This window comes from Notamacropus eugenii, chromosome 4 (assembly GCF_028372415.1).
Source record: "Notamacropus eugenii isolate mMacEug1 chromosome 4, mMacEug1.pri_v2, whole genome shotgun sequence".
Classification (NCBI taxonomy): Eukaryota; Metazoa; Chordata; class Mammalia; order Diprotodontia; family Macropodidae; genus Notamacropus; species Notamacropus eugenii.
The window spans coordinates 467194899-467219758 of NC_092875.1; the positions used below are offsets into that span (position 1 = coordinate 467194899).

A 24860-nucleotide genomic window follows, 5' to 3' on the forward strand; every position below is an offset into this window, starting at 1 on the left:
AGTGGATAGAATGCCAAGCCTAGCGTCAGGAAGACTTGAGTTCAAATCCAACCACAGACACTTCCTAGCTATGTGACCCTGGGCAAATCATTTCACTCTGTTTGCCTCAGTTTCCTCATCTGTAAAATGAGCTGGAGAAGGAAATGGCCAAGGATTTCCATATCTTTGCCAAGGAAACCCCAAATAGGGTCACAAAGAATTGGACACATGAGAAACAAATGAACAACAGGTATATAGCAGAGACCTGTGCTTACCGGTCCTTGCTTCTTACACTATCATAGAAATGTGATACGAAGGTTATGTGACTTTGAGCAAGTCACTTAACCTCTGAACCTCAGCTTCTTCCTCTGCAAAATTAGGGGGTTAAACTGGATGACCTCTAAGGGCTCTCCACTCCAAATCAGTAATTTTATGATCTGGCTGTTATTCAGTTGTAACCTTAAACCTTTACAAGGTGCCCATAATTATTTCTTGGTTGCCTTCCCAAAAGCCTTTGCAACAAAGGTACTATCTGACAAAGATTTTTATTGCAATCATTATTTTATCATAAATCTTTTGTGGATCTTTTCCTAGCTATTATGTAACCCAAGTCTGCTCAGATGGCAGGCTAAGTGTAGGCAGCGTAAGTATTTTGGCAAGGTAAGACATGCAATTTCCTGTTAGCAGGAGCAAAGACTCTTAGTATTTAGAGTCCATACACACAAGTACACATATATACAAGCCATGTAGACAACTATGTTTACACTGTAGGAAAACATCCCTTAACACTACAAACACGAGCCAGGTCTTTCCTATGCTTAAAAAATCTCTACTTAACCCTGTGTGAACATTTTTCAATCATATCCAATTCTTTGTGACCCCTTTCAGGGTTTTCTTAGCAGAGATATTGGAGTAGTTTGCCATTTCCTTTTTCAGCTCATTTTACAGTTGAGGAAACTGAGGAAAGCAGGGTGAACTGACTTGCCCAGGGTCACACAGCTAGTAAGTGTCTGAGGCTGAATTTGAACTCATGAAGATGAGTCTTCTTCACTCTATCCACTAAGGTGATGCCTCCTACTCCCCCTACACCCAGCACTTGACCCTATAGCCGCAGGCTATCATTTGACTATTCTTCCTTTCACTGTCAGACTCCTTGACACGGTTACCTGCAGGATCATGTACTTCCTCGCTACCCTGGCTTGAGGTGTTCTACCCAGGAAAAGGTGCAGTTCTATGGCCAAAAGCTGCCTTTTTTCCTTTGGGATTACTGGCTAGATTTCTTGCTCAAAGACCAAGTCTTAAACCCAATTCACTCTGGAGTTCATAGTTTGGACAACAGGTCCCCTCCAGCCTAGTGAATGTAAGTACTAACTAGTAACTGTTTCTCTTTTATCCAGGAATCCTGAGGATCTTCTCTCAGTTTGATCTTTTTTTTTTTTTTTTTTTTGATTAAAGGGGCCATCCCTTGAAAGCGAGGCTGGTGACCTTGCACAGCCCTCCCTTACTCAAATCAAAGTCAACTGCAAGTCATTGGTCCTCTTCAAGAAAGAAGGACAAACACAATTTCCTTCATCTCTTCCTCACTTCTCAGCTCCTTGGAATTTGTTATTTGATTCATTCTCTGTTGGATATCTCCCCTTGGATATCCCATAGCTACCTCAAACTCAATATGGTCAAAAGGAAACTTGCCCCCAAACCTGTTCCTCCTTCAAATTCCTCTGTTTCCACTGAGATTACTGTCATCTTTTCAGTTACCCAGCTTCGAACTTAGTAGTCAGAGGTGGCACTGATAGGTCCTTGCTTTTTATGCCACTATATGGTGTAGAAAGGAGAATCCCTACTCTCCCTCACCAGTCATGTGATTGATCAGATGCCAAATCTTGACAGTACTCCCCCTACAACATTTCCTATACCAATCTCCTTTTCCCTCTTCACAAAGTCTCTCCAAGGTGGAATAATAATGTTTATAATACCTACCTCCCAGGACTGTCGTGGGGAACATACTTTGCAATCATTAAAAAACTGCAAAAATCTGATTATTTCATTTTAATTCTAGTAATAATTCTGCGAGGCTTGAACCTCTGCCTTCTGAAGTTTTGGGGGGTGAGAGGGATTTCCTTCCATTCCAATTTGCCATCCTTGCATGAAAGTTCATGCAAGATCAAAGTCATGACCAGCAGCTAAGCCAGAGAAGAACCCGAGCCTTCTCACCTGAAGATACCTTATAAAAAAAGGTTTCAGGTTACTCTCAAAAGCACCACTATGGGCATTAAGCCAATCCAAAGTATCTGCTCCCAACTGGCAACATAAAAGGATTGGAAGTGCTGTGAGATCCTGCCCACTTTCTGCCCTGTCTTTTTCCCACACTGTTTTCTCCCAACCTTCTCTTAGATGTTTCATTTCCACTCCTACAGCACCTCCTGTTCAGAGTTACTCCTTTTAGGCAATGAGTCAGGTAGCCAAAAAAAAAAGCCCCTGAGTCATCGGTGCCTGTTTGCTAGGAAACCTGAAGCCACATGAAACTTGACAGGATTCAAGACTGGTTCCAACCCAGGCCTTGGCTCAGGAAGTACTGAGGGTTTCACTGAGATCTGGGAACCTTCCTCTTATACTTCATCTCCAGTATCCACTGAGGAGGGAGGGAGAGGGGGAGGGGGAAGGAAATCTCAGCCCATTAAGTTTGGACTCTCTTTTTCTCATGATCTTAGGCATCATCAAGAATTAGTTTCTAAGTCCACGAGTGGTTCACTGGATGTCACTCGCTATAGGCAAATCTTTGGGCATTTGGAAACATTGCAGTTGGATGCTGTACTCTTGTTTGAAAGGGATGCGGGTTAATGGAGGAGTTGGGGGGGAAGAATTTGTATAAGGAGAGACCAGTATGTTCTCCTTTAAAAGTATTGATTTTTCAGCATCAGAGAATACTATTCAACTTCACTCATACTTCTCCATTAAGATCTTGTCTGATCAAGGTCTCACTTGTAAACATCATAGGTATTATAAACACATCAACTTCAAGTGCAATGTGTAATAGTTTGTATTAATAGAACAATATAGGTGTAATACTTACGTCACAGGTTTCCTCTTGACAAAAAGGGTACAAATACACTGAGAAAGTCTCATTTCTCTGGCTCCTAGGTAGCTTGGCAATTTCATTATTGCACATTCTCCTGAAGGTAGCTACTACTCCTACAAACATGTTCAGGATCATAGGGCTCAAAATATGAGAGAGTTTTATTTATAAATTAATAGACACACATTGAACTCATATCTGTACTCTTGCAGATTCAAGCTTCATGGTGGTTGAGTCCTGTATGATTTCCACTACTGCCTTGGGTGGGGCTCAAGCAAGAGGGAAAGTTGGATGCTTCCCTCTTGGACCCAGTGATCTATGATTACTTTTCTCCCAGCACTTCTCTCTACTCACGATCATTTTCCACTCTCTTCTCCCTTCATTTGCTTTCACTCCCACAACATGGTGGTCATATCTGGCAGGGCCCACTTGCTGTCCTCCATAGCTCTTTCTCCTGTAGGTCAGCTTCCAGCTCTGCTGTATTTACATCTTCTCTAGTTTAGGTTCTTTGCCAGCTTCTGAAATTTTTCTACTCTCCAGTAGATGGCATTTGTCACCCTCCCCAGGGAATCAGCTCTCCAGCAGCTGTCTCCTGTGGAAAACATACTTTGGAGTCACTCTCTGTCTCAGCTGAACTTCTTATATGTCAGAAATCCACATGTGTTTGATGATGGACCCAGTATATGGAGAGAATATATTTGGGAGAGAGCTGTACTAGATCAAAACAAGGATAAGTGTCAGATAGCACCCTTAGCATATCCAATACTTTTGTTAGACTTCTTTTTTCTTTCCCTCTAAATTTCTACCACTAACCCTTTCTAGATATCTTTGAGAAGAAAAAGTTGAATTAATATAGTGTTTTATCTATATCGTATCATTTGGACCTCATCATATCCTTGTCAGCTAAATGGGATAGCCATTATTATCTCCATCATGTGATTTGACCACAGCCATTCCTGACTATAAGCCCAACATATTTTACCTTATACCATATTTTGAGATGATAGGCCCATTTTTGAAGCAATAGAGACAATGTATCTTCCCTTTGTTAAGATTTTTAACTTTTCCCTTCCCATGAGAAATGAACTTGAAAAAGATGGTCTCAATTTAAGAAATAATAGAATTATCACTGTGAAATAAGCTCACAAATGTTGAAGTATCAGTCTCAAAAAATAATAATCATTGGAACAAGGTCAATTCAAGGAAAAGTCCTAAGAGATGGATTTCACTTGTCCTTAATCAGAAATTAGGATATTAGAACTGAGGCTGTTTGAAAATGACATCAAAATTAGGTAGGTTGTCCAAAATCTATCAAATGGGGGAAATAACCAAAAAGAAACTGAATGTTATTTAAGAGGTACAAATGTATTACTGTACCCACTTCAATCTCTGTGCCTTCCCATAGGGTAGAAGGCTAGAATTGTTCCATGCCTAGAATGTTCTCTCTCCTCACCTTCATTTCTTTTTGGGGGCTAATGGGGAGAGAGGAATGTTTCCATTTTATATATTTCTCAATTACAAGTGAAAAACAATTTTTAACATTTCTTTTAGTGTTTGAATTTCAAATTCTTTTCCTTCCTCCTTGAGAAGGAAAGAACTTTGACATAGATTATACATGTACAATCATAGAAAATACATCTCCATATTAGCCATGTTGTCAAAGAGAACACAGACCAAAGAAAGAAAGAAAACAGAAAAACAAGAAAAATAAAAGGAAGTTTTAAAAAAAGGTATGCTTCAATCTGCTTTTAGACCCTATCAGTTCTTTCTCTGGAGGTAGATAGCATTGTTCATCATAACTCCTTTGGAATTGTCTTGGATCATTGTATTGATCAGAATAGCTAAGCTGATCATCATGCAATAAAGCTCTTAACTCTGTGTAGTGATCTCCTGGCTCTCCTCATTTGACTTTGCCTCAATTCATGAGTCTTCCCAGCTTCTTCTGAAACCACCCTGCTCATCATTTCTTACAGCACAATAGTATTCCTATTCCATCACAACCATATGCCATAACTTTTTCAGTCATTTACCCACTGATCAGCATCTCTTCAATTTCCAATTCTTTACCACCACAAAAAAAGCTGCTATAAATATTTTTGTACAAATAAGACCTTTTCTTTTTTCTCTAATCTCTTTGGGATACAGAATTGGTAATGGTCCATATCTTGGGTCAAAGGGCATGTACAATTTTATAGCCCTTTGGTCATAGTTCCAAATTGCTCTCCAAAATGGTTGAATCAGTTCACAACTCCATCAACAGAGTATTAGTGTCCCAATTTTTCCATATCCCCTCTAGCATTTGTTGTTTTCCTTTTCTGTCATGTTAGCCAATCTGATAGGTGTGAGATGGTGCCTCAGAGGTGTTTTAATTTACATTTCTCTAGTCAACAGTGATTTACAGCATTTTTTCATATGACTATTGGTAGCTTTGATTCTTCTGAAAACTGCCTCTTCATATCCTTTGACCATTTATCAATTGGAGAGTGACTTGTATTCTTACAAATTTGACTTATTTGTCTATATATCTAAGAAATTAGGCCTTTATCAGAGAAACTTGCTGTGAAGTCCCCTCCCCCCCGCCCAGTTTCCTGATTTCCTTCTAATTTTGACTACATTGGTTTTGTTTGTACAAAACCTTTTTAATATAATGCAATCAAAATTATTCATTTTCTATCCCATAATCTTCTCTGTTTCTTGTTTGGTTAAACACTCACCTTCATTTCCATGAGCCCCAAGTGGATGGGTCATGGGATCATAGGACTGGGGTAAAAGCTAGCTCAGGCTCAAAACAAGTACGACTTCTTACAAGAAGCCTTATTTGGGTCCCTTAGTTTTTAGGACTCTCCCCTCCTCAAAATCATTTTGTAGTTATTTTGCATACAGCATATTTTATATTTGCTTCCTGGTGTAAACTTCTCTTTAGTACCTTGTGAGTTCCTTGAGGACAGGGTCTTTTTTCCATCTTTGTTTTTGTAGCCCTAGCATCTTTTCTGGCACATGGGCTGACAGATTAAGGGCTAGAAGGAACTTACAACACCAACTCATCCAACTTCTCAGTTTTATAGATGCAGAAACTGAGACCTGGGGAGTTTAAGTGATTTTTTTAAAGTGCTCACATCTGCCAAGTGTTATAGACAGGATTCAAACCTGGATCTATCAGGATCCTAGCTCTATTGTTTATCCATTGGCCCATCCTACCTCATTCAGTAGACACCTCAAAAATCCTTGTTGATTGGGTTCAGCTTGAATCAGGAAAGAATAAACTGCCCCAAAGCAAGGTAAGGAGTGACAAGTTCTGTTCCAATAAGGACAAAAGTTATCTAGCATTCAGTGAGCCAGGACTGAACATAAATGAGTTAATTGCTATGTAGCACAATTAGCAATATAAGGAAATTGATATAACGTATGACCAGAGAAGACTGATTTCATAGGGAAACCCGATTTCCCCCCTTCTCTAAACAATCCTTAGCAAGCCCAGGCTCTAGACAGATTTGGATGGATCTTTTGATTTTTGCCTTTCAATTTTCCTTGTGTGTATCTCCATGTTTTCCATTATTCTTCTATGATGGACCTAGATTCAAGTGTTCTTTTCACCATTAAATATCTGGGTGACCTCTGAGACTCCATTTTCTCCCTTGTAAAATGAAGCAGTCATGCTAGATCATCTCTAAGGTCACTTCTAGACCTAATATTCTATGGTTTCATGACTCGGTGAGCACTCTCTTGTCCTTTCCCCCCATCTCCTGTAGGATATTTACTTTCCAGGTAATTAGCATAAGCTATGTCATAAACAATGACTTTTGTCACTTGACACAAACATATGTCTCTCATATCTCCTGCCACCCACATGTCCCTGTTGTTTCTCTTCTCACAGTTACCCACATGAAGAATGTCTTCCAGTCTGCAAAACTTTCAAAAACTTCTATGCAAGTACAAGGTTTGAATGAAGGTTCTAGCTTTCTTTTTGGTAGTCCTATGTTCCATGCTTGACCCTACACTTGGTCAGCGCCTTTCATTGTTCCTCTCTCTCTCCTCTCTCTCTCTCTCTCTCTCTCTCTCTCTCTCTCTCTCTCTCTCTCTCTCTCTCTCTCTCTCTCTCTCTCTCTCTCTCTCTCTCTCCCTCTCCCTCTCTCTTCATTCTTTCTTCCCCCTCCCTCCTCTCTCTTCTCTACTCTCTACTTCCTCTTCCCTGTCTCACTCATTCTCCTCTCTCTCTCTCTTTTCCCTCTGACTCTTTCTTTTCCCTTCTCTCTCTCCTCTTCTTTTTCTCTTTCCTCTTCTTCCTTCTTTGTCTCTCCTTCTTCCTTTCTATCTCTGTCTCTCTCTTTCTTATTCTATCTCTCATTTCATCACCCCCACAAACACCAATCACCATTGCATCTCCAAATGAGGAAGTCCTTCACATCCAGCCACTGGCCAGCTTCATTCCAACGTCTTACTCAGCAGATGCCTCTTATTGCGTAACTATCTCGACTGTGTATGGCAATTCCTAACTTCCCTCAATTGCACAGCTCACTCCTATATGAGGTATCTCTTCATGTCCCAACAAATCATACTCCTTTACTCTTGAAATTATTTGCTCCCCTTTCCACTTCTTTACTTGTATCATGCTCTTCACCTGCTAAGATGCCAGCTCCTTGTGGGTTGGTTCTGTCCTGGTTTGTCCCTGTATCCACAGAACCAGCACAGTGCCTTGGGTGCAGAACATCCTTAATATTTGTCTCATTGCATCGAGGCTGAATAGAAATCTCAGCCACAGAGAAGCCAGAACTGGATAATGGTAGGTCATAGGTAAAAGGGGATACCTGCATCCATAGACTCCTAACTACAGGTATCACAGATAGAAAGGCCTTTGGAGATGATTTAGACTAGCCCTCTCAGTTGTCTGATGATGTAACCGAGGCTCAGAATGATTAAGGGAACTGCTTAAGGCCGTATAATATTCAGGGACAGAGATGGCCTCAAAAATCCTCTAAGACGACTGCCTTGTTTTATTGCTCAGGAAACAGGCCCAGAGAGACGTGTCCCCACAATGACTAACATTTGTTTAGTAATTTAAGTTTTGCAAAGTGCTTTTTAAAAAAATCCCATTGAATCTTCATAATATCCCTTCACAACTGGGACTACAGGTAGTCTCGTCCCCAATTTATGGGTGAGGAACCTGGTGATGGGAGAGGCTGAACCAGAGGCAGGATTTGAACTCATCTTCCTGATTTCAAATCCAGGACTTTCTCCACAAAGAAACTATGTCCCTGAGGGCCACGCTGGCTGAAGGATGATAGAACCAGGGCGACAGCTCCTCAAAGCCTTATGTTCCCTTTGCTGTAGCCCCCGCATCCTCCTCCCCCATCATCTGGTTCTCCAGTCTCCGTGTAACCACGCTGATTCTTGGAGGGGGGAAGTGTGTTGCTGCCTGATATAGGACCCTGTCAGATACTTCAGCACCATCAACTTCAATCTCAAAGCATTGTTCTGTTATTTTACGTTCCCCACCCATATGTTTGGAGAGTGAATTAGCTGAAGATGTAGCGGAATCATAAAACTTTAGAAATCACTTTTTAGACCAAATCCTCTTATTTTTTTAGCTCAGGAAGTTAAGACCCCAAAAGGTTAGGTTGTTTGCCAAGGTCACATAGATAGGGGCAAAGCTGGGAATCTGAAGACAGTCTGGAACTATGAATCAAAAATACAAGATGGATCTTAAAAATCAAGTCTCATTTTTCCAATGAGTGAACTGAGGCCCAGTGAAGTGACTTGCCCTAGGTCATATAGGTTGTGTGTGTGTAGGAGGGAGGGAGAATTTGAACTCAGGTCCCCTTATTCCTGCTTCCTTTCCTGCTACCCTTCATCTTGCCACTCTAATATATTTTTAATATTGTCCAATCTAATTCAAACTGGCTATGTTTTTGTGATAGACCTCTCACTCAATTAAAAACATGAGAGAGAAGACAGTGGATCCTTGCCCATAGTGCTTCCCATCACTCTCTCAATTATGCTATCCCTGGTTTCTGATTCATCAACATTCAACTCAGAGTGGGAGGTTCATGGTTTAGAAAGCCCACATGCAGAAATATTCCAACTTGCAAACATCCAGAAACATCCACAAATAGCAAGGTAGATTCTACCCAAGTCCAAGGACTTATGTAAAATATGTTGAAAGTCAGCTAATGAGTGGGTGAGCTTTTATTGGGTAACTTTCAAGTTACACAATAAGAAAAGAAAAATAAAGCAAATGATGTTCATTAGACTCAAAGGTATCCTGGAGACCCTGAATCAGTCTCTGTAAGCTTGATTTTTATAGAGGGAGAAGAAGTAGTTTTCAATTGGGCTTCTGATTGTTAATTCTGTTTATCTCAAGTCACAGGTCCCTGTGATTTGGACTGATTTTCAATTGTCCCTCAGTTTTGGCCCTGCTGAGCCAGACACTTAAAACTTCACCTTTCTGACAACTCCATGTTCTGATTCTAAGGTTCTATGATTTTGTTACGTGAGCTCTTACTGCAAATATATGAGCCATGCAATTGTCATCTGCTTGCCAAATGTAAGCAAATGATCTCTCTCTGATAGCCCATAAAGGCTGCAATAAACCAAGGGGACTTTCATTCATGTAAACAAATGATCACAGTTGACAGCAAAGGTATAAAAATGTCCTGAATTAAGTAACTTTCCAATAGTTGATTCTTCCATGCAGATGTAAGTCCAAGATGTGGGCACTTAACATAAATTCAAAGGCATGCAGGGAGCATGGGACAGGTGTGCCAGCATACCCTGGAGAGAGAATGACTAATAGCTTTTCTGTACTCTATGTACTTGCACACATATATTACATAGTGCCAAAGAATAGTATAGTCAAAGTATATGTAACCCCTGGTCTACTTGTTCCATTTATATGCACTCTACTTGTGTGGGAAGGGAGGGATTAAGATTGCCCTTGGCATGGGTAGATCATGACTTGCACCATGAAAGGGAAATAGAGAGACTGAGTAACAGGCACACACATCAGGACAGAAATTATGCTCATCACAGCTCTTATCCTAGACTGGACATGGGTACAAAGTACAGTAAAAGAATAGCAGTAATTCTATGTTGTGCTAATGGGATAATCCTGCTGGGGCAGAAGAAATAGTTAAAAGACTCCATAAAGTTGCAGTCTCCAAAGTGAGGGGTATGTGATCCACCAATGGGAGGGTGGGTCACATTCTACACTCCCTACAACAAACAATCAAGGGCTTGTCTCCAAAATAATTTGCTATTGTACAGTCTTTGTGACCTCATTTTTTTTTTTGCCAAAGATACTAGAGCAATTGGCCATTTCTTTCTCCATCTCATTTTACAGATAAGGAAACTGAGGCAAACAGGATTAAGTAATTTGCCCACAGTCACACATCTAGGAAGTATCTGAGGCTGGATTTGAGCTCAGGTTTTCCTGACTCCAGGCTCAGTGCTCTATTCTGAACTGAGTCCATTGGCTATCTCTACAAAATAACTACACCATTATGACTCAAAACTCCTGCCTCTCTCCCCCTCCCCATTCCCTTCTACCACTGATCTCCCATGGATACCCTTAAATCAGTCCTTTAGCATAGATATAGTGACCTAGGTAACCCCAAGGGCTGCAGTAAATATGCTCTGCCTCTCCCAGTAACCCCACACCTTACACCCCACAAAGATTACCTGGTAGCTTCCACAGTCATTCCTCTGACAGGAGTTATGCTGAGCTCAGCACTGTGACCGTAAGTATGATCACCATCAGTCATGTAAAGGATGCTTAGGCATGACTGGGTTATGATCTGCATTGCCGATCCCATCACGGCATCTTCCCCCTAACCCACTTCTCTTCTGAAATTTACTAACTCTGTGGAAGAGCCCACCATCCTACCAGTCTTTCTCCCACCTTCTCAACCTTTTCCTTACCTTTGGCTCTTCATTCAGCCCTCTCTGGATTGCTGCAAAATATGCGTGTCACCAATAAACACTCTCCAAACACTTAAAAAAATGTTGAAGCAGAATTTTCCGATCTGTTTAAAAATCTTCCAAATGAAAAATTTCAATGGCTTTTGAACCCATTTGTTAAAAATATAATAAAATGCAACAGCTTTCAATTACTTTGCAAGAACAACGGATCGGCATCAGAAATGAAAGAAATGTACCAGCTAAATTTACATAATTGGTAGATGGGATTGAAAAATCAATCTCACGATTTAATAAGCACAGTCAACAATGTGCCTCTTTCGCTTATGACTGTATCTTTGAGAAGCATCTTTTTTCAACTACAAAAGCCACTAAAATCAAGTATTGAAACTATTGGAACTGGAACTACATTGGGCTGATATTGTAATTGGAACGAGACTTTTTCATCACTGTATCACAAAGTTTTTAATCAAGATTTGCAGAAATAATGAAGCATATTTAATTGCTTTTACTAAAAATCTTATTATTGTTAATATACTATATTATATTAGTATATTATATTTTATTACATAATATTTTAGTGTTATATTAACAATATATTATATTATATATCATATATATTGACAATATTTTAGTGAGAGTGAAAGGGGTATATGCTATTATCAAATAAAAAAGTTTTCAAAATATTTCATCTTTACCTGATCCTTTTAAATGTTTCATGTAAGTCTTATAATGTACATTATTATTAATGTAGTTATATGTATTGTGAATAAGTAAATAGCCACCTCTTGGGGATGCATGCTCAATTTTTCTTTTACTGCTAAGGGGTACCCAGTCAAAATTCCTTAGATACCATTGACCTAAAGTACAGCCTAAAACAATATAGTGTAACACAGCTCATTTTATCTCCTCCTCCTCTCTCCAGTTCTCTAAAGGGCAGCCATGTGAGGTAGGAGTTTTGTGAAACAAAAGATTTTGCTCTAACTTCAGTCTAAGAGGCAAGGATTCCATTACCAACCAATTCTTTGGATAGTAGCCACAGATGTGAACTAAAGGGCAAATTTCATGTGTGCATGATGGAGAGAAGGGTGCTGCTTTTCCATTGGCCTTTTCAGACATGTCAACACATGGCATGATCATTTCTATGTTGTGAACAGCACTGCTAATGCCATAGAGACCCAGGTTTTCAAACCACTGGTACACAGATCATAGCAAAATCTGATTGGCTTATAACATTTCTCCTACTGATGATTCCTACTGCTCAAAACTTAAGAAATAAAAGACTGAGTCTTATTATTCCTTCTTCCTCTATTTTCATCCTGCTCAGCCCAGAGTTCAGTTCCCAGCCCTCACCTGATGAGCTGGAAAGGGCCATCTTGAGGCTATGGATGATACTGGAGTTCACAGGAAAGATTTTGGATATTTTAGTCATCTAGTATACAATCTAGGTTGTGGAACACTAATAAAAAAATATATTGACTACAATTAGAAATCTGGTTTGGGAAATTATGCAGTGATATTCTCACAGACAGACCTGGGCAGATGTTACAAAATGGAAGCAAAAAAATCACATCTCCCCTCTCCTTGTCTGGAGATCAAAGTGCTGATCCAGGAGAATACACGTGAGAATTTAGGGCCAGATCAAGTCTACGTTCGTAGGGTCTTCTGCCCCTGCTTAAAGGCTCTCTTCTGAACCCTCCTGGCTTCAGAGTGATTATCAATAATAATTGTTGCTGTTTTCCTCCCAGCCTAATGTCTTTCTCTTCTTTGCCTTATTAAAGGGGCCATGCCCTGACTACTTCTTGTAAACAACCCTATTCAAGGGGTCTTCCAGTGCATCCAGTGCATCCAGTCATCTCTAGTCATCCTGAGGAATAGCAGGTCACTGGATTCAGATGGCTCTGGAGGAGAAGTGAGGCTGGTGACCTGCACAGCCCTCCCTCACTCAAAACAAAGTCAAGTGCAAGTCATGTCATCATTTCTCTGATGGCATGGTCATCTTCGGCAATGAAGGATGAACACAACAACACTTAATTATACTATCTTTGCTAGATATCATCCTATATCTTCCCATTTCCTTGCTGAATTCCTCAAGAAAACCAGCTAAAATCAGTGACCCCATTCCTTCCCTCTTCCTCTTTCCTTAACTTTCTGTAGTCTGACTTCCTTTATCATTCAGCTGAAACTATCTCCAACGTTACCAGCATCTCTTAAAGGCCATATCTAAGATTCTTTTCTCAATCTTCATCCTTCTTGACCTCTCTATAGACTTTGACAATGGACCAGTGCCTTTGGTGTGATGGCTACCGAGCCTTTCTCAGGGCTCTTTCCACCTTTGGTGTTCACCTGTTACACCCAACTCTCACCTGTGGCTCCAAGAAGCTGCAGCATGCACAGCAGCCACACCCAGGTAAATTGTTTGGGCAGACAGATCAAACCAGGTTGAGGGTAACCAAAGGTTCTCAAACCCATTGGTGAGTTAGACGGGTGTCTACCCCAAGCACGTAAAGACTTTACTCTGGTGGAATGGGCAGATAAGAACAATTTGTTCCAATGGCCATGAAGGCAGCTGAAGCAGGCAATGTGGAGCACTTAGAGTTTGGTTAGACACAGAAGACAACAAGGTCATTTACTGCATCCTGAGCCATCGCCTGTCTTCTTGACTCTGTCCCGCCACTGGACTATGATGGCTCTGGAGGAGAGAGTGAGACTGACAACTTCGTGCAACTCTGCCTCACTTAAATCCAATGTATGAATGAATCAAAAAACATCACCCATACCATTTTACTATTATCCTTCAAAGTACTGTGGCAACAGACAAGTGATGAACAGCAGGTGTGGATACACTGGGAGCTATAGTCACAACTCTTCACACAGGCAACCCAGGTCATAGGGTTGTTTCTCACTAGAAGCGGCAGTGGGACTCAGCAGCCCCCTGGGTGTCTGAGAGGCCTTTTAAGGATCATACTGCTCACTTCCTAGTGTGAGCAAGAGGGCTAGAAAAGGTGCCCTAAACATTGCCTGCTTACCCCCAAAAAATGTACAAAATGTACAAAAACATCTGCAAAGATGACTCCACTCACCATCAGCACATGGTAGGTGTGCACACTTATAGACAACCCAAAATCCAGCAGACCTGAAAGATGAACTCCTCTTGTTGCATGAGAATTCAACAGGGATTGCATCCAAATAGCAGCCTTGAGTGAAACAAGGCTGGCAAAATGAAAGTCAGTTTACTGAAGTTGGAACTGGATGCACATTTCTCTGGAGTGGCTGCAGTGAAGAGAATCGCCGTGAAACTGGCGTGGGTTTTGCAATCAAAACCAATCTAATCAGCAAGCTGGTATGCCTGCCAAAAGGAGTGAATGACAGGCTCATGACAATGCAACTGCCACTCACAGGAAAATGCCATGCCATCATCATCAGTGCCTATGCTCCCACCTTGACGAACCCTGATGAGGTCAAAGAAAAATTTTATGAAGACTTAGAGACCCTTATCGTCAATGTGCCAAAAGAGGACAAACTTATAATTCTGGTTGACTTTAATGCTAGAATAGATTCAGACTACTAGACTTGACAGGGAGTCCTAGGGAGGAATGGAGTTGGAAACAACAACAGCAATGGTCATTTACTGCTGAAGACTTGTGCATCACATGACTTTTACGTCACCAATACTGTTTTCCATTTACCTATGCGCAATAAAACTTAATGGATGCACCCTCGCAGCAGACAGTGGTATCTAATAGACTACGTGATTGTAAGGAGAAGAGGCAAACAAGATGTGAGAGTAACAAAGGCAATGTGTGGTGCAGAGTGCTGGACTGATCATAGATTTATCCTTTCCAAGCTAAATATTTGCATTCATCAAAAATGCCACCACCAAGGCAAAATTACTACCAGAAGAATTAATGTCAACAAATTTGAGCTCTTCTCTGAGCATGAATAGTTTGTTGCTGACTTGGAGGGAAAGTTGAGCCAGCACATGGCTGGCAACAGTGGAGCAGAAAAGGAGGGATAGCTTTCAGAGATTTGGTGTACAGCACTGCGTTTGTTCATCTGGGTCAGAACACTTGTTTGATGAAAATGATGGGGAAATCCAGAAGCTGCTAAATGAAAAACAAGAACTCCACAGGATTTACCAGCAGGATAGTTCATTCACCTCTAAGAAGGCAGCATTTAATTCCATCCAACATAAAGTACAAGCAAAGCTTAGAGAGATGCAGGATTCCTGGCTCAGTAAGAAGGCAGATGAAATTCAGTTTTATGCTGATAGTAACAATCCAAAGTTCTCTTCTGATTCCCTGAAAGCTATTTATGGCCCAAAAACCTATAGTGCATCACAACCACTCATTGCTGATGGAGCCACATTGATTAGTGACAAGGACATGATCCTAGAGAGATGGGCTGAATACTTAGTGTTCTCAACAGACCACCAGCAATCAATGCTGAAACCATTGACTGTTTACCTCAGGTTGAAGTCAATCCTTCCCTAGCTGAACTTCCAACAGAAGAAGGGGTTTTGAGGGTCATTAGTCTCCTTTCATGTGGCAAAGCACCTGGTGCTGATTTTATTCCAGCTGAGATTTACAAGGTAGGGGGACCATTGTTCGTATAAAAGCTGATTGAAATTTTCCAGTTTATATGACAAAAGGAGGCTATGCCTCCAGTGTCCATCTCTATAAAGGTAAAGGGAATAGATTGTCCTATGACAATTGTAGGAGGATCTCTCTCAGTCATTGCTGGCAAGATTCTGCCAGAGTCCTCTTTAATAGGTTGATCCTTCATCTGGAAGATGGTCAATTACCTGAGAGCCAGTGTGGCTTCAGAAAGGGCCAAGGAATAGTCAATATGGTTTTTGCGGCCCAACAACTCCAGGAGAAATGCCAGAAGCAGAACAGAGGTCTGTACATAACATTTGTAGATCGGACCAAGGCCTTTGACACTGTTGGTCGTGAGGGCTTATGGAAAATTATGTCAAAATTTGGTTTTCCAGAGAAGTTCATCAGCATTGTATGTCAATTTCATGATGACATGTTTGCCCGGGTTCTGGATAGTGGACAATGTTCTTGTGCCTTCCCAGTCACCAATGTAGTGAAACAGGGCTGTGTCCTTGCTCCCATGCTTTTTAGCATGATGTTTTCAGCCATGTTGATAAATGCTTTCAGTGAGGATGAACACAGCATAAAGGTCAATTACTGTACTGATGGTAAGTTCTTCAATTTGAAAAGGCTACAAGCCAAGACCAAGGTGGAGAGAGTGTTGGTGCATGATTTTCTGTTTTCAGATGATTGTACACTCAAGTCAGCCTCTGAAGTTGAGATGCAACAAAGTATGGATCAATTCTCTGCTGCCTGTGCTAATTTTGGCCTAATAATTAACACCAAGAAAACACATGTGCTCCATCAGCCACCACCATACCATTCATTCATGGAACCATTGGTTACAACAAATGGAGGAATTTTGAATGCTATGGATAAGTTCACTTACCTTGGCAGAGTATTTTCCAGGGATGTACACATTGATAATGAGGTTGATGCACACATTGCCAGAGATAGCTCAGTGTTGAGGGGTTCTGAAGGCAAGTAGGGAGGAAAGAAGTATTAGACTGACCAAACTGAAGGTACAGAGCCGTTGAGCTGACCTCATTGTTGTATGCCTGTGAAACCTGGACAGTCTACCAGCATCATGCCAGGAAACTGAATCATTTCCATTTGAACTGTCTTGGAAGATTCTGAGGATCATCTGGAAGGATAAGGTACCAGACACTGAAGTCCCTACTCAAACTAAACTGCCAAGCATTCAAACTATGCTTCAGATAGCAGAACTCTGATGGGCTAGCCCTGTTGTTCGAATTCAAAATGTATGCTTGCCAAAAAACTGTTTTATGGAGAACTCACACAGGGCAAATGTTCACATGGTAGTCAAAAGAATTGATACAAGGACAGTCTCAAGGTCTCTCTCAAGAACTTTGGATTTGACTGTGTGACATGGGAGACACTGGCACAGGAGCGCTTATAAGGACTGCCCACATCAGAAAGGGTGCTGTGCTCTATGAGCAAAGCAGAATTGAGACAGCACAAAGTAAACATGGGATGTGTAAATTTGGAGTAACCACCCCAAATGTTCACATGGGCTATCTGTGTCCAATCTGAGGTAGTGTTGATAGAGCTCATATTGGTCTGATCTGCCACAGTTGTATACATTGAAACTTCACTTTATCATGGTGATGTCATTTTTGTCCTCTAGAATGAAGGACAACAGCCACCACCACTGCTTCTCTAGGTTTTTAGGATGCTGCTCTTTCCTGGTTCTCTTCTTATCTCTCTGTCTTAGACATTCTTCAGTCTCCTTTACAGGATCTTTATCAATGTCACACCCATTAATGATGGGTGTTTCCCATGGCTCTGTCCAAGCCCTTTTCTCTCCCTCCATACTATTCAGCTTGGTGATCTCCACAGCTCCCAAGGATTCAATTGTCATCTCTTCGTAGATGTTTCTATTTGGCTTTTGACTCTCCTAACCTCCAATTTCATATCCCCAGGCATCTACTGGGCATCTCAAATTAGATGTCCTATAAACATCTCAAACCAACACATGCAAAACCAAGTTCATTATCTTTTCCCACCAAACCTACCCACCTTCCTAACTTCCCTCTTTACTCTCAATGGCACCAGCATCTTTCCAGTCACCCAGGCTCACAACCCAGAAGTCATCACTCTTTCTTACCCTTGATTTCCAATCTGTTGTGAAAGCCTGTCAATTCTATCATCACTACATCTCTCTTATATGCTCCCTTCTCTTATCTCACACTGCTACTACCATAATGCAGGCTCTCTTTATCTCATTCCTGAGCTATTGCAATAAACTTCTGGTTGTCACCCTGCCTCAAGCCTCTCCTCACTCCAATTCATCCTAAACTCAGCTATAAAAGCAATTTTTCCTAAAGTGTAAATCTGACCATGGCACCCTTGCCCAACCCTTCCTCCAGCACCACCACCACTGAATAAGCTGCAGCAGGTCCTTATTGCTGCCATGATCAAATATAAAATCCTCATGACTTTCATAAAATTTTTTTGACTTTTAAAGCTGTTTGCAATCTGGTTCCCTCCTACCTTTCCAATCTTTCCTCATCTTCTTTACACACTCTTTGATCCATTGATACAGACTTACTTGCTGTTCTCATACATAACTCTCACCTCTCAAATCCAAGCTTCTTCACTCTGTCTCCCATTTCCGGAATGTTCTCTTTTCTTGTCTCCTCATCCTGGATTCCTTAGCTTCCTCCAAGTTAATATCTGACTTTCTGAAAGAAGTCTTTCCCAGACCCTCTCCATGTTAGTGTCTTCCCTCTAAGATTACTGAACCATAGCTCCAGAGGAGAAAATGAGGCTGGTGACTTTGCACAGCATTCCCTCACTTAAATCCAATTCACTTGCATGTCATGACATCACCTCCCTGACATCATGGTCCTCTTTGAGAATGAAGAACAAACTACAGCCACCTCCAATTTATCTGTTACATGTCTTATTCATGTTCCTAGGGCTTAGCACGGTGCTTGGCACATAGTAAGAGCTTAGTAAAAACTTGTTGCATGCTTGCTTGCTTGTTTTTGGACTAGACCAGTGAACAATTGAGGTATGGAGCTCTCTGCACTAACACAAGTTGGAATCTGCTTTAGAAATTATTGGCTTAGTGAGCTGCCCAGGTCCTGAAAGCTTAAGTGCTTTGCCCAAGGCCATACAGAAATGTGTTAGAACCCAGGTCTTCCTGACCCCAAAGGTAGCTTTCTATCCACCTAGCCTTTGTGGGAGTGTTGCTGTGAATCAAATAGTACCAGAAACCTTTGGTTAATCAAAGAGCACTATGAATTAGTGAGACATAATAAGATTATAGTCTGTCAGTGGCACAGATTAGGTACGTACTTTCCTCCCCCTACAAAAAGAAAAAAACCCAAAGCAAAAAACTGAACTAGTATTCAGTTCAGTCCAGTTCAGTCTAGTGTTCAATAAATATAAAGATCCCAACTGATGGGTAAATGACCCAGTATTTGACAAACAGAGCTGAAAAAGCTGGAAAGCAATCTGGTAGAAAAGGGATGTAGAACAATATCTCATACCATAAATCAACATAAGCTCCAAATGGATATGTGACTTAAACATAAGGAGTAATATTACCAGAAGACAAAAAAAGTAGAAGAAAATGGAAGAAATTAGCATTCAGAATCACAGCTAGGGGACTAATTCATGACCACACAAAGAACAGAGAGAATCACAGAAGATAAAATGGGCAATTTGATTACATAAAAAGTTTTTGTTCTTATGAAACAAATGCAGCTAAAATTAAAAGGAAAGTCCCAAAATGACTTAAAAATAACTTTGCAGCAAATTTCTTTCCCAAAGGTCTTGGTTCCAAAATATATGAGGAACTGATTCAATTTTATAAGAATAAGAAACATTCCACAATTGATATATGATCAAAAGACATGAACATACAAGTCTCTTGGAAGGAAATTTAAGTTATCAATAGCCATAAGAAAAAAGGCAGCACAAAAATCATCAGATATTTAGGGAAATGCCAATTAAACTAATTTGGAGGTTCCACTTCACATCCATCAAATTGGCAAAGTTGTCAAAAAAGGGAAGTGATGAATGTTAGAGGGGTGGGGGTGGGGGTTAAAGGAATATTAATGTACTATTGCTGGAACAGTAAATTGTTGCAGCCATTATGAAAAGCAATTTAGAACTATAGACTCAAATTCATTAAATTGTATATAATCCCTGACCCAGAGATACTATTAGTAGACATATTCTCCAAAGACATCAAAGAAAGAGGAAAAGGAGTCATGTGTATGAAAGTGTTTATCACAGTTCTTTTTGTGGTGACGAATGACTAGAACATAAAGGAGTATTCATCAATTGGAGAATGACAAATTATATGAATGTATTGTACATCTCTTATGTCTGTCTCCCTCTCTTTCCCTCACACTGCCACCATTCTGGTAGAGGCCTTCTTCACTTCTTGCTAGATTACGGCAGCATTCCTTTACTTGATCTCCTTGCCTCAAGTGTCGGCCCACTCCAATCAGTCCTTCACATTTGCCACCAAAATTGTTTTTCTAAAGTTCACAGCTAACCATGTCACTCCACAATAATCTCCAGTAGCTCCCTATCAACTTTAGGATGAAGGATCATTTCATTTTTGTCTCAAACATTTTTAATTTCTATATTATAGATGTTTCTAATGTATGTAATGATTAGAGAAGTAAATTATATGAATTATAAATAAATTTAATAGACTAGAGAAATCTCTTTCCTCCTGAGCAGTTGCTCAAATATATATACACATAACTGTAAGTGCAAGTGACTTCTCCTTACTTCTGGAGCTATCATTCTCACCATTCAGTTCCCTCAAGATATCCTATGAAGTCTCTTCTCAATAATTCCTATTATTTTATTCACCAGATAAAGTTTAAAACTGTTCCATTAAGAAAGAAGTCCTCTCCATCCTTTTTCTCTTTATCCTTTCCAACTTCTTTCTAGCTATTATTTTCAAAAGACTGTAAAGGGATGGTGACAAACATTATTCCCCCAGTATTCCATTTGGCTTTAACTTACAGATAAAACTTCAGTATCAGTAGTCTCTCTGGAAAAGTCGTGAAAAAGTTATTATATAAATGAATATACTCTATGGTATTTACCACCTATGTGACCTTGAGCAAGTTACTTAAGCCATTAATTGGTCTTGGATCAGGAAAACCGGGGTCCAAATCCTGTTTCTGACTTATATTGACTACAACCCTGGGAAATTTGCTCCTCCTAAATAACTCAGACAACTCACGAGTGCTAGAAGTTGCTTCCAAAGTTGCTGATATGTATCAATGCAGGAGTTTCCATATGGGAACACCTACATGGATGAAATCACAGGTCTAGGTTTCCCACTCCCTAAAAATTACTAGTTCTGTTTCACAGATGGGGATACTAGGGCACAAGGAAATCCCAATAAATTATACAAATGAAGATAAATAAAGATCCCAATAAAGATTACAGTAAAAGAAGTATTCCGATCCCAGGCGTATCAACTGCTGCCAAAAATTTTATTATAATTTTGCTTTGAAAAGAAAATTTTCATTGTGTCTCTATTTTCTTTGCTTTATGGATAAAAAAAAAATTGACTCAGCTTGGTCATTCAAGGTATTTTTATCCGTCTTTTAAATTTCAAGCACAGTATTCCATTTGGTAGAATTAATTTGTTTATGCCTTCAGATATAAGAGTTGAGTCGACAATAGTTTTTGCATATTCAAAAGGACTATTCCCATAGCACCCAGCTCCAGGGCTACAGTGCAACAAGCTGTCAAAACTATCTCAAATTTCCTCCTTAAAGCACAGTTAATACCAATATAAATATTAATGAAATGTAAAATGTTTACTGGAAAGCAGTGATCAATAATGCAGCTTTTTATGAGTGAGTAGTCATAAATAATATTTTTACTAGTAGTAAAAGATGGTTGGGTTTGTTTTTTTTTTTTTTACTATTGAAATGTATTAAAAGCATGACTTGCACACTTTGGAATGCTATTAAAAAATATCTGCCTATTTTTACAATTTAGTAGAGTTGTTCTACACAACCCATGTGCACATGTTAGAACACACACATTGATTTTCTATGGCCAACCAGTCATAGGTATTTTTCTTTTTGTTTCTATCCAGTCTCTCACACACAGCAGATCTTTAATAAATGTTTGGCAACTGATTTCTCTAATGACATTGAAGATGCTATCCAACGTCCTCTCGTTTTTGTTATGAGTTACCTGTTCTACTTGCATCCCTCACCCAAGTCAACCATAGTACTGTCAACTGGTGTTGGCAAGTCTAGCCATGAAGATATACTGAGGTCATTAAAGGAAAGATGGTAACCACTTGTTGACACATTTTGCTAAGTGTTTCACATGCATCTTCTCTTTGGCTCTTCCCAATAGCACTGGGGGTAGGAAATCTGAGCATCCAGTTTGGAGGTGAGGGAGCTGAGGCCCAGAAAGAGAGAGAAAGGAACACGCCCAATGTCTCACAATGTGTTAGCCACTATAGCACCATGACAATATTCACTGCACAAATGGTGACCATGAATATGCTGGCATAAATCTGAATTGTGAAATACAACCTACTTTCCATATGGAAGACAGAACCAAAACATTTATTCAAACACCAGAAAGCTGAATCCATCATAGCAACAAAGATATCTATACACAGTAACAATGCAGGGGGCAACACCAGTCCCAAGCCTTCTCTCTCTGTTAGGTTTCCACAAACTAACTCAATTACACAAATCACAAACAAGCTCTCCCACTCACAGCCAGCTGCCTACTTCCTCTGTCCTTCCCAGCTCTGACTAGTCTGACCAACTCCTTTCAGCTCTGCTCCAGCTCTGCCTCTTCCTGCTCCACCCATTCAGCAAGTTCCTCTAACCACAGACTGATGAGGAGTTACATCAATGGGATGCAATTTCCCAAACTTGTAGGGACATACATATGCCTGATGACACAGTTGCTCTTTCTCTAGCACCAACTGCAACCGTTCAGACTGTGGTCACCTGATGCTAACACAACCACTGGAAAAATTTTAAAAGAATCAATCAACGAATTTTGTCCCTACACCACCCAAATATGGGTTTTATTAGTTTTTCTTGTGGTTTTATTCTTCACTGCTTTTTAGATCCCTTTTACATGTTGTCTTCTCCAATTAGTATAGAAGCTTCACGAGGGCAGGGACTGTCTTTCTTCTTGTATTTATATTCCCTGTGCCAGCATGAAGTTGACTTGACTTGATTATTGCACTGTGTAGTCACAATAAACCCATTCTCCTTTCAGGATGAAGCAGGGATAGCCAAACTATTGACTCAATTTCTCCATCAGGCAGGCAGATAAACCATTGTATTATGGGGTCTTTCCAGGGAATAGAATAATGTTCTAGGTGTTTGGGAAGACCTGGTTAAAAAGCAAATTGATCAATGCCTAAATAGAGCTACAACAAACTACGAGGAAGAATGCAAATGCCTCAGCTCATCATTAGATCTGGGAAGGTCTAAAGCTTTTAGACATGCATCTCTGATTACCAGTGATAGAAATGACCCCTGAAAAACTAGCCAAATAACTGCTTAGCTTCAAAAACTATGTTTTGGGAAATGGTTGTATTCAGAAACACAAACCGTATTCTCAAAGCTACATTGAGAAAGGAACCTTAATTCAAATCATTTCCAAATGTGGGATCTGTGAACCATGCATAGGAACAAAGTTTCTCTCATTTACCTTGAAGGCAGAGATGCATGAGACCTTTCAAGTTTCTTGACATCCTTCTTGCAGGGCAGCCATCTGACCACAGGCAAAGACTAAGGGCACTTCAAGCACCATGTTGGCTCTCTTTCTTCTCAGAGATTCTGCCTTCTATGGAGTTTGTTCTGAAACAAGAACATTCTTGAAAAATGGAGCCCTGGGCCGTTCTGAGACCCCATGAAATGGCTGGCTATGTTGGACCATCTCTCTTAAGCAATATTGTTAGTGGCATGGGATCGATCTTACAACATGCAGCCTTGTATCTTTCCTTCTTTGCATCTCCAGAATCATCTCCTACCACAAAGAATTTCTAGGTTTTTTGGAGAACACAAAGATTGAGACTATGAGTGAGAGCTGAAGATCGCGTGAGTGAAGAGCAAAGTTCTGTTCTAGCCTTAAGCAAAAAGGCGCAACTCTCCTTTCAGCAGAAGCTGATCATTTCTTCTTTCTTCTCCTTAAGTTGATACACTCTGTGCTGACAGTATTGGGATCAAGAACAGGAGCCCTTGTAGAAAGCTACACACATTTCCATAACTCTATCCGAAAGGCAGATTCTGTTGAACTGCCCTCTCATTTCATGCATAGCAAGTTATTCATGAGGCCACTTAGCCAAGGAGCAATTAGAGCAGGATAAATGGGGCTTTGCCCCCAGGATATCCCCAAATATTGCAAGCTTGAAGCCAGTGTTGTATGTAGCTGCTGCAATAGATCAACATTTATACCTACAAACAACATGTATGATTTCCTCATCATCTTATCCTCTCTGATGGAGGGGAGGGGGATGTTCTAATAGGACCACTAGCACTCTCTCTTACTCTACTGGCTCTTGATACCAGAGATGCTGATACAGGTTAGTTTCTGGGCATAAACATTAACCTGCCACCAATGGGGAGTCTGTATTTCCATCTACCAAGTATGACAGTCATTATTTTACTGGCTTCAAGGCTGAATCATTTGAAAAAAAAATCCTCTTCATGGGTGAAATTTTAACTCAAGGCAGTGGGTTTACATGAAGGGCAGGGTGGGTGCTAGAGCTTTGGAGAGGATAGATATCCATCTTCTTTCTTGCTTTAAGTGAGCATATACATGGTTCTAGATTCTCTTAAGGGGGAGACATATGGAGGGAAAAAAAGACTTTAGAGGACAGATGTATAGGATAAAACTGACTTCTCATACTGTCACCTGTCAATCTGTCCAGTTTGCCTCCCTAGAGACTTTGGGGGAATTTCCCCTTGAGTGAGATCAAGGCTGAGTACCCTCACATACGCTCGCGCATGCTCAGGTGTGTGTGTGTGTGTGTGTGTGTGTGTGTGTGTGTGTGTGTGTGTGTGTATTTGTCTATCTGTCTCTCTCTGTCCTTCTCTCTCTTTCTTTTTCTTTCTCTGTCTCTCTCTCTTTGTTTCTGTCTATTTGTCTCTCTCTGTCTCTCTTTTCTGGAAGTTTCTTATTCCCAGTAAAAGAGCTCATACACTCTGTATAATATATGGAATGTTCCCACCTATGTAACTCCTCTGATTTCTATTTGCTATCTGCTTGGATAAATTTGCTCTCTATTCACTATTTGTGAATAC

General features: G+C 40.4%; 1 long non-coding RNA gene across 7 annotated transcripts in view; it reads right to left on the bottom strand.

Moving 5' to 3' along the window:
• Positions 1-3202: 3202 nt before the first annotated feature.
• The window catches only part of LOC140502050 (uncharacterized), a 48931-nt gene continuing 27273 nt past the window's right edge, over positions 3203-24860 (bottom strand). For 4 of the 7 annotated variants that reach the window (XR_011966502.1, XR_011966500.1, XR_011966499.1 and 1 more), the window contains one exon: positions 3203-3761. This is a non-coding gene — a long non-coding RNA (uncharacterized lncRNA). The remainder of the gene's footprint in view (positions 3762-24860) is intronic. The other 3 variants (XR_011966495.1, XR_011966493.1, XR_011966496.1) reach the window with 2 other exon arrangements.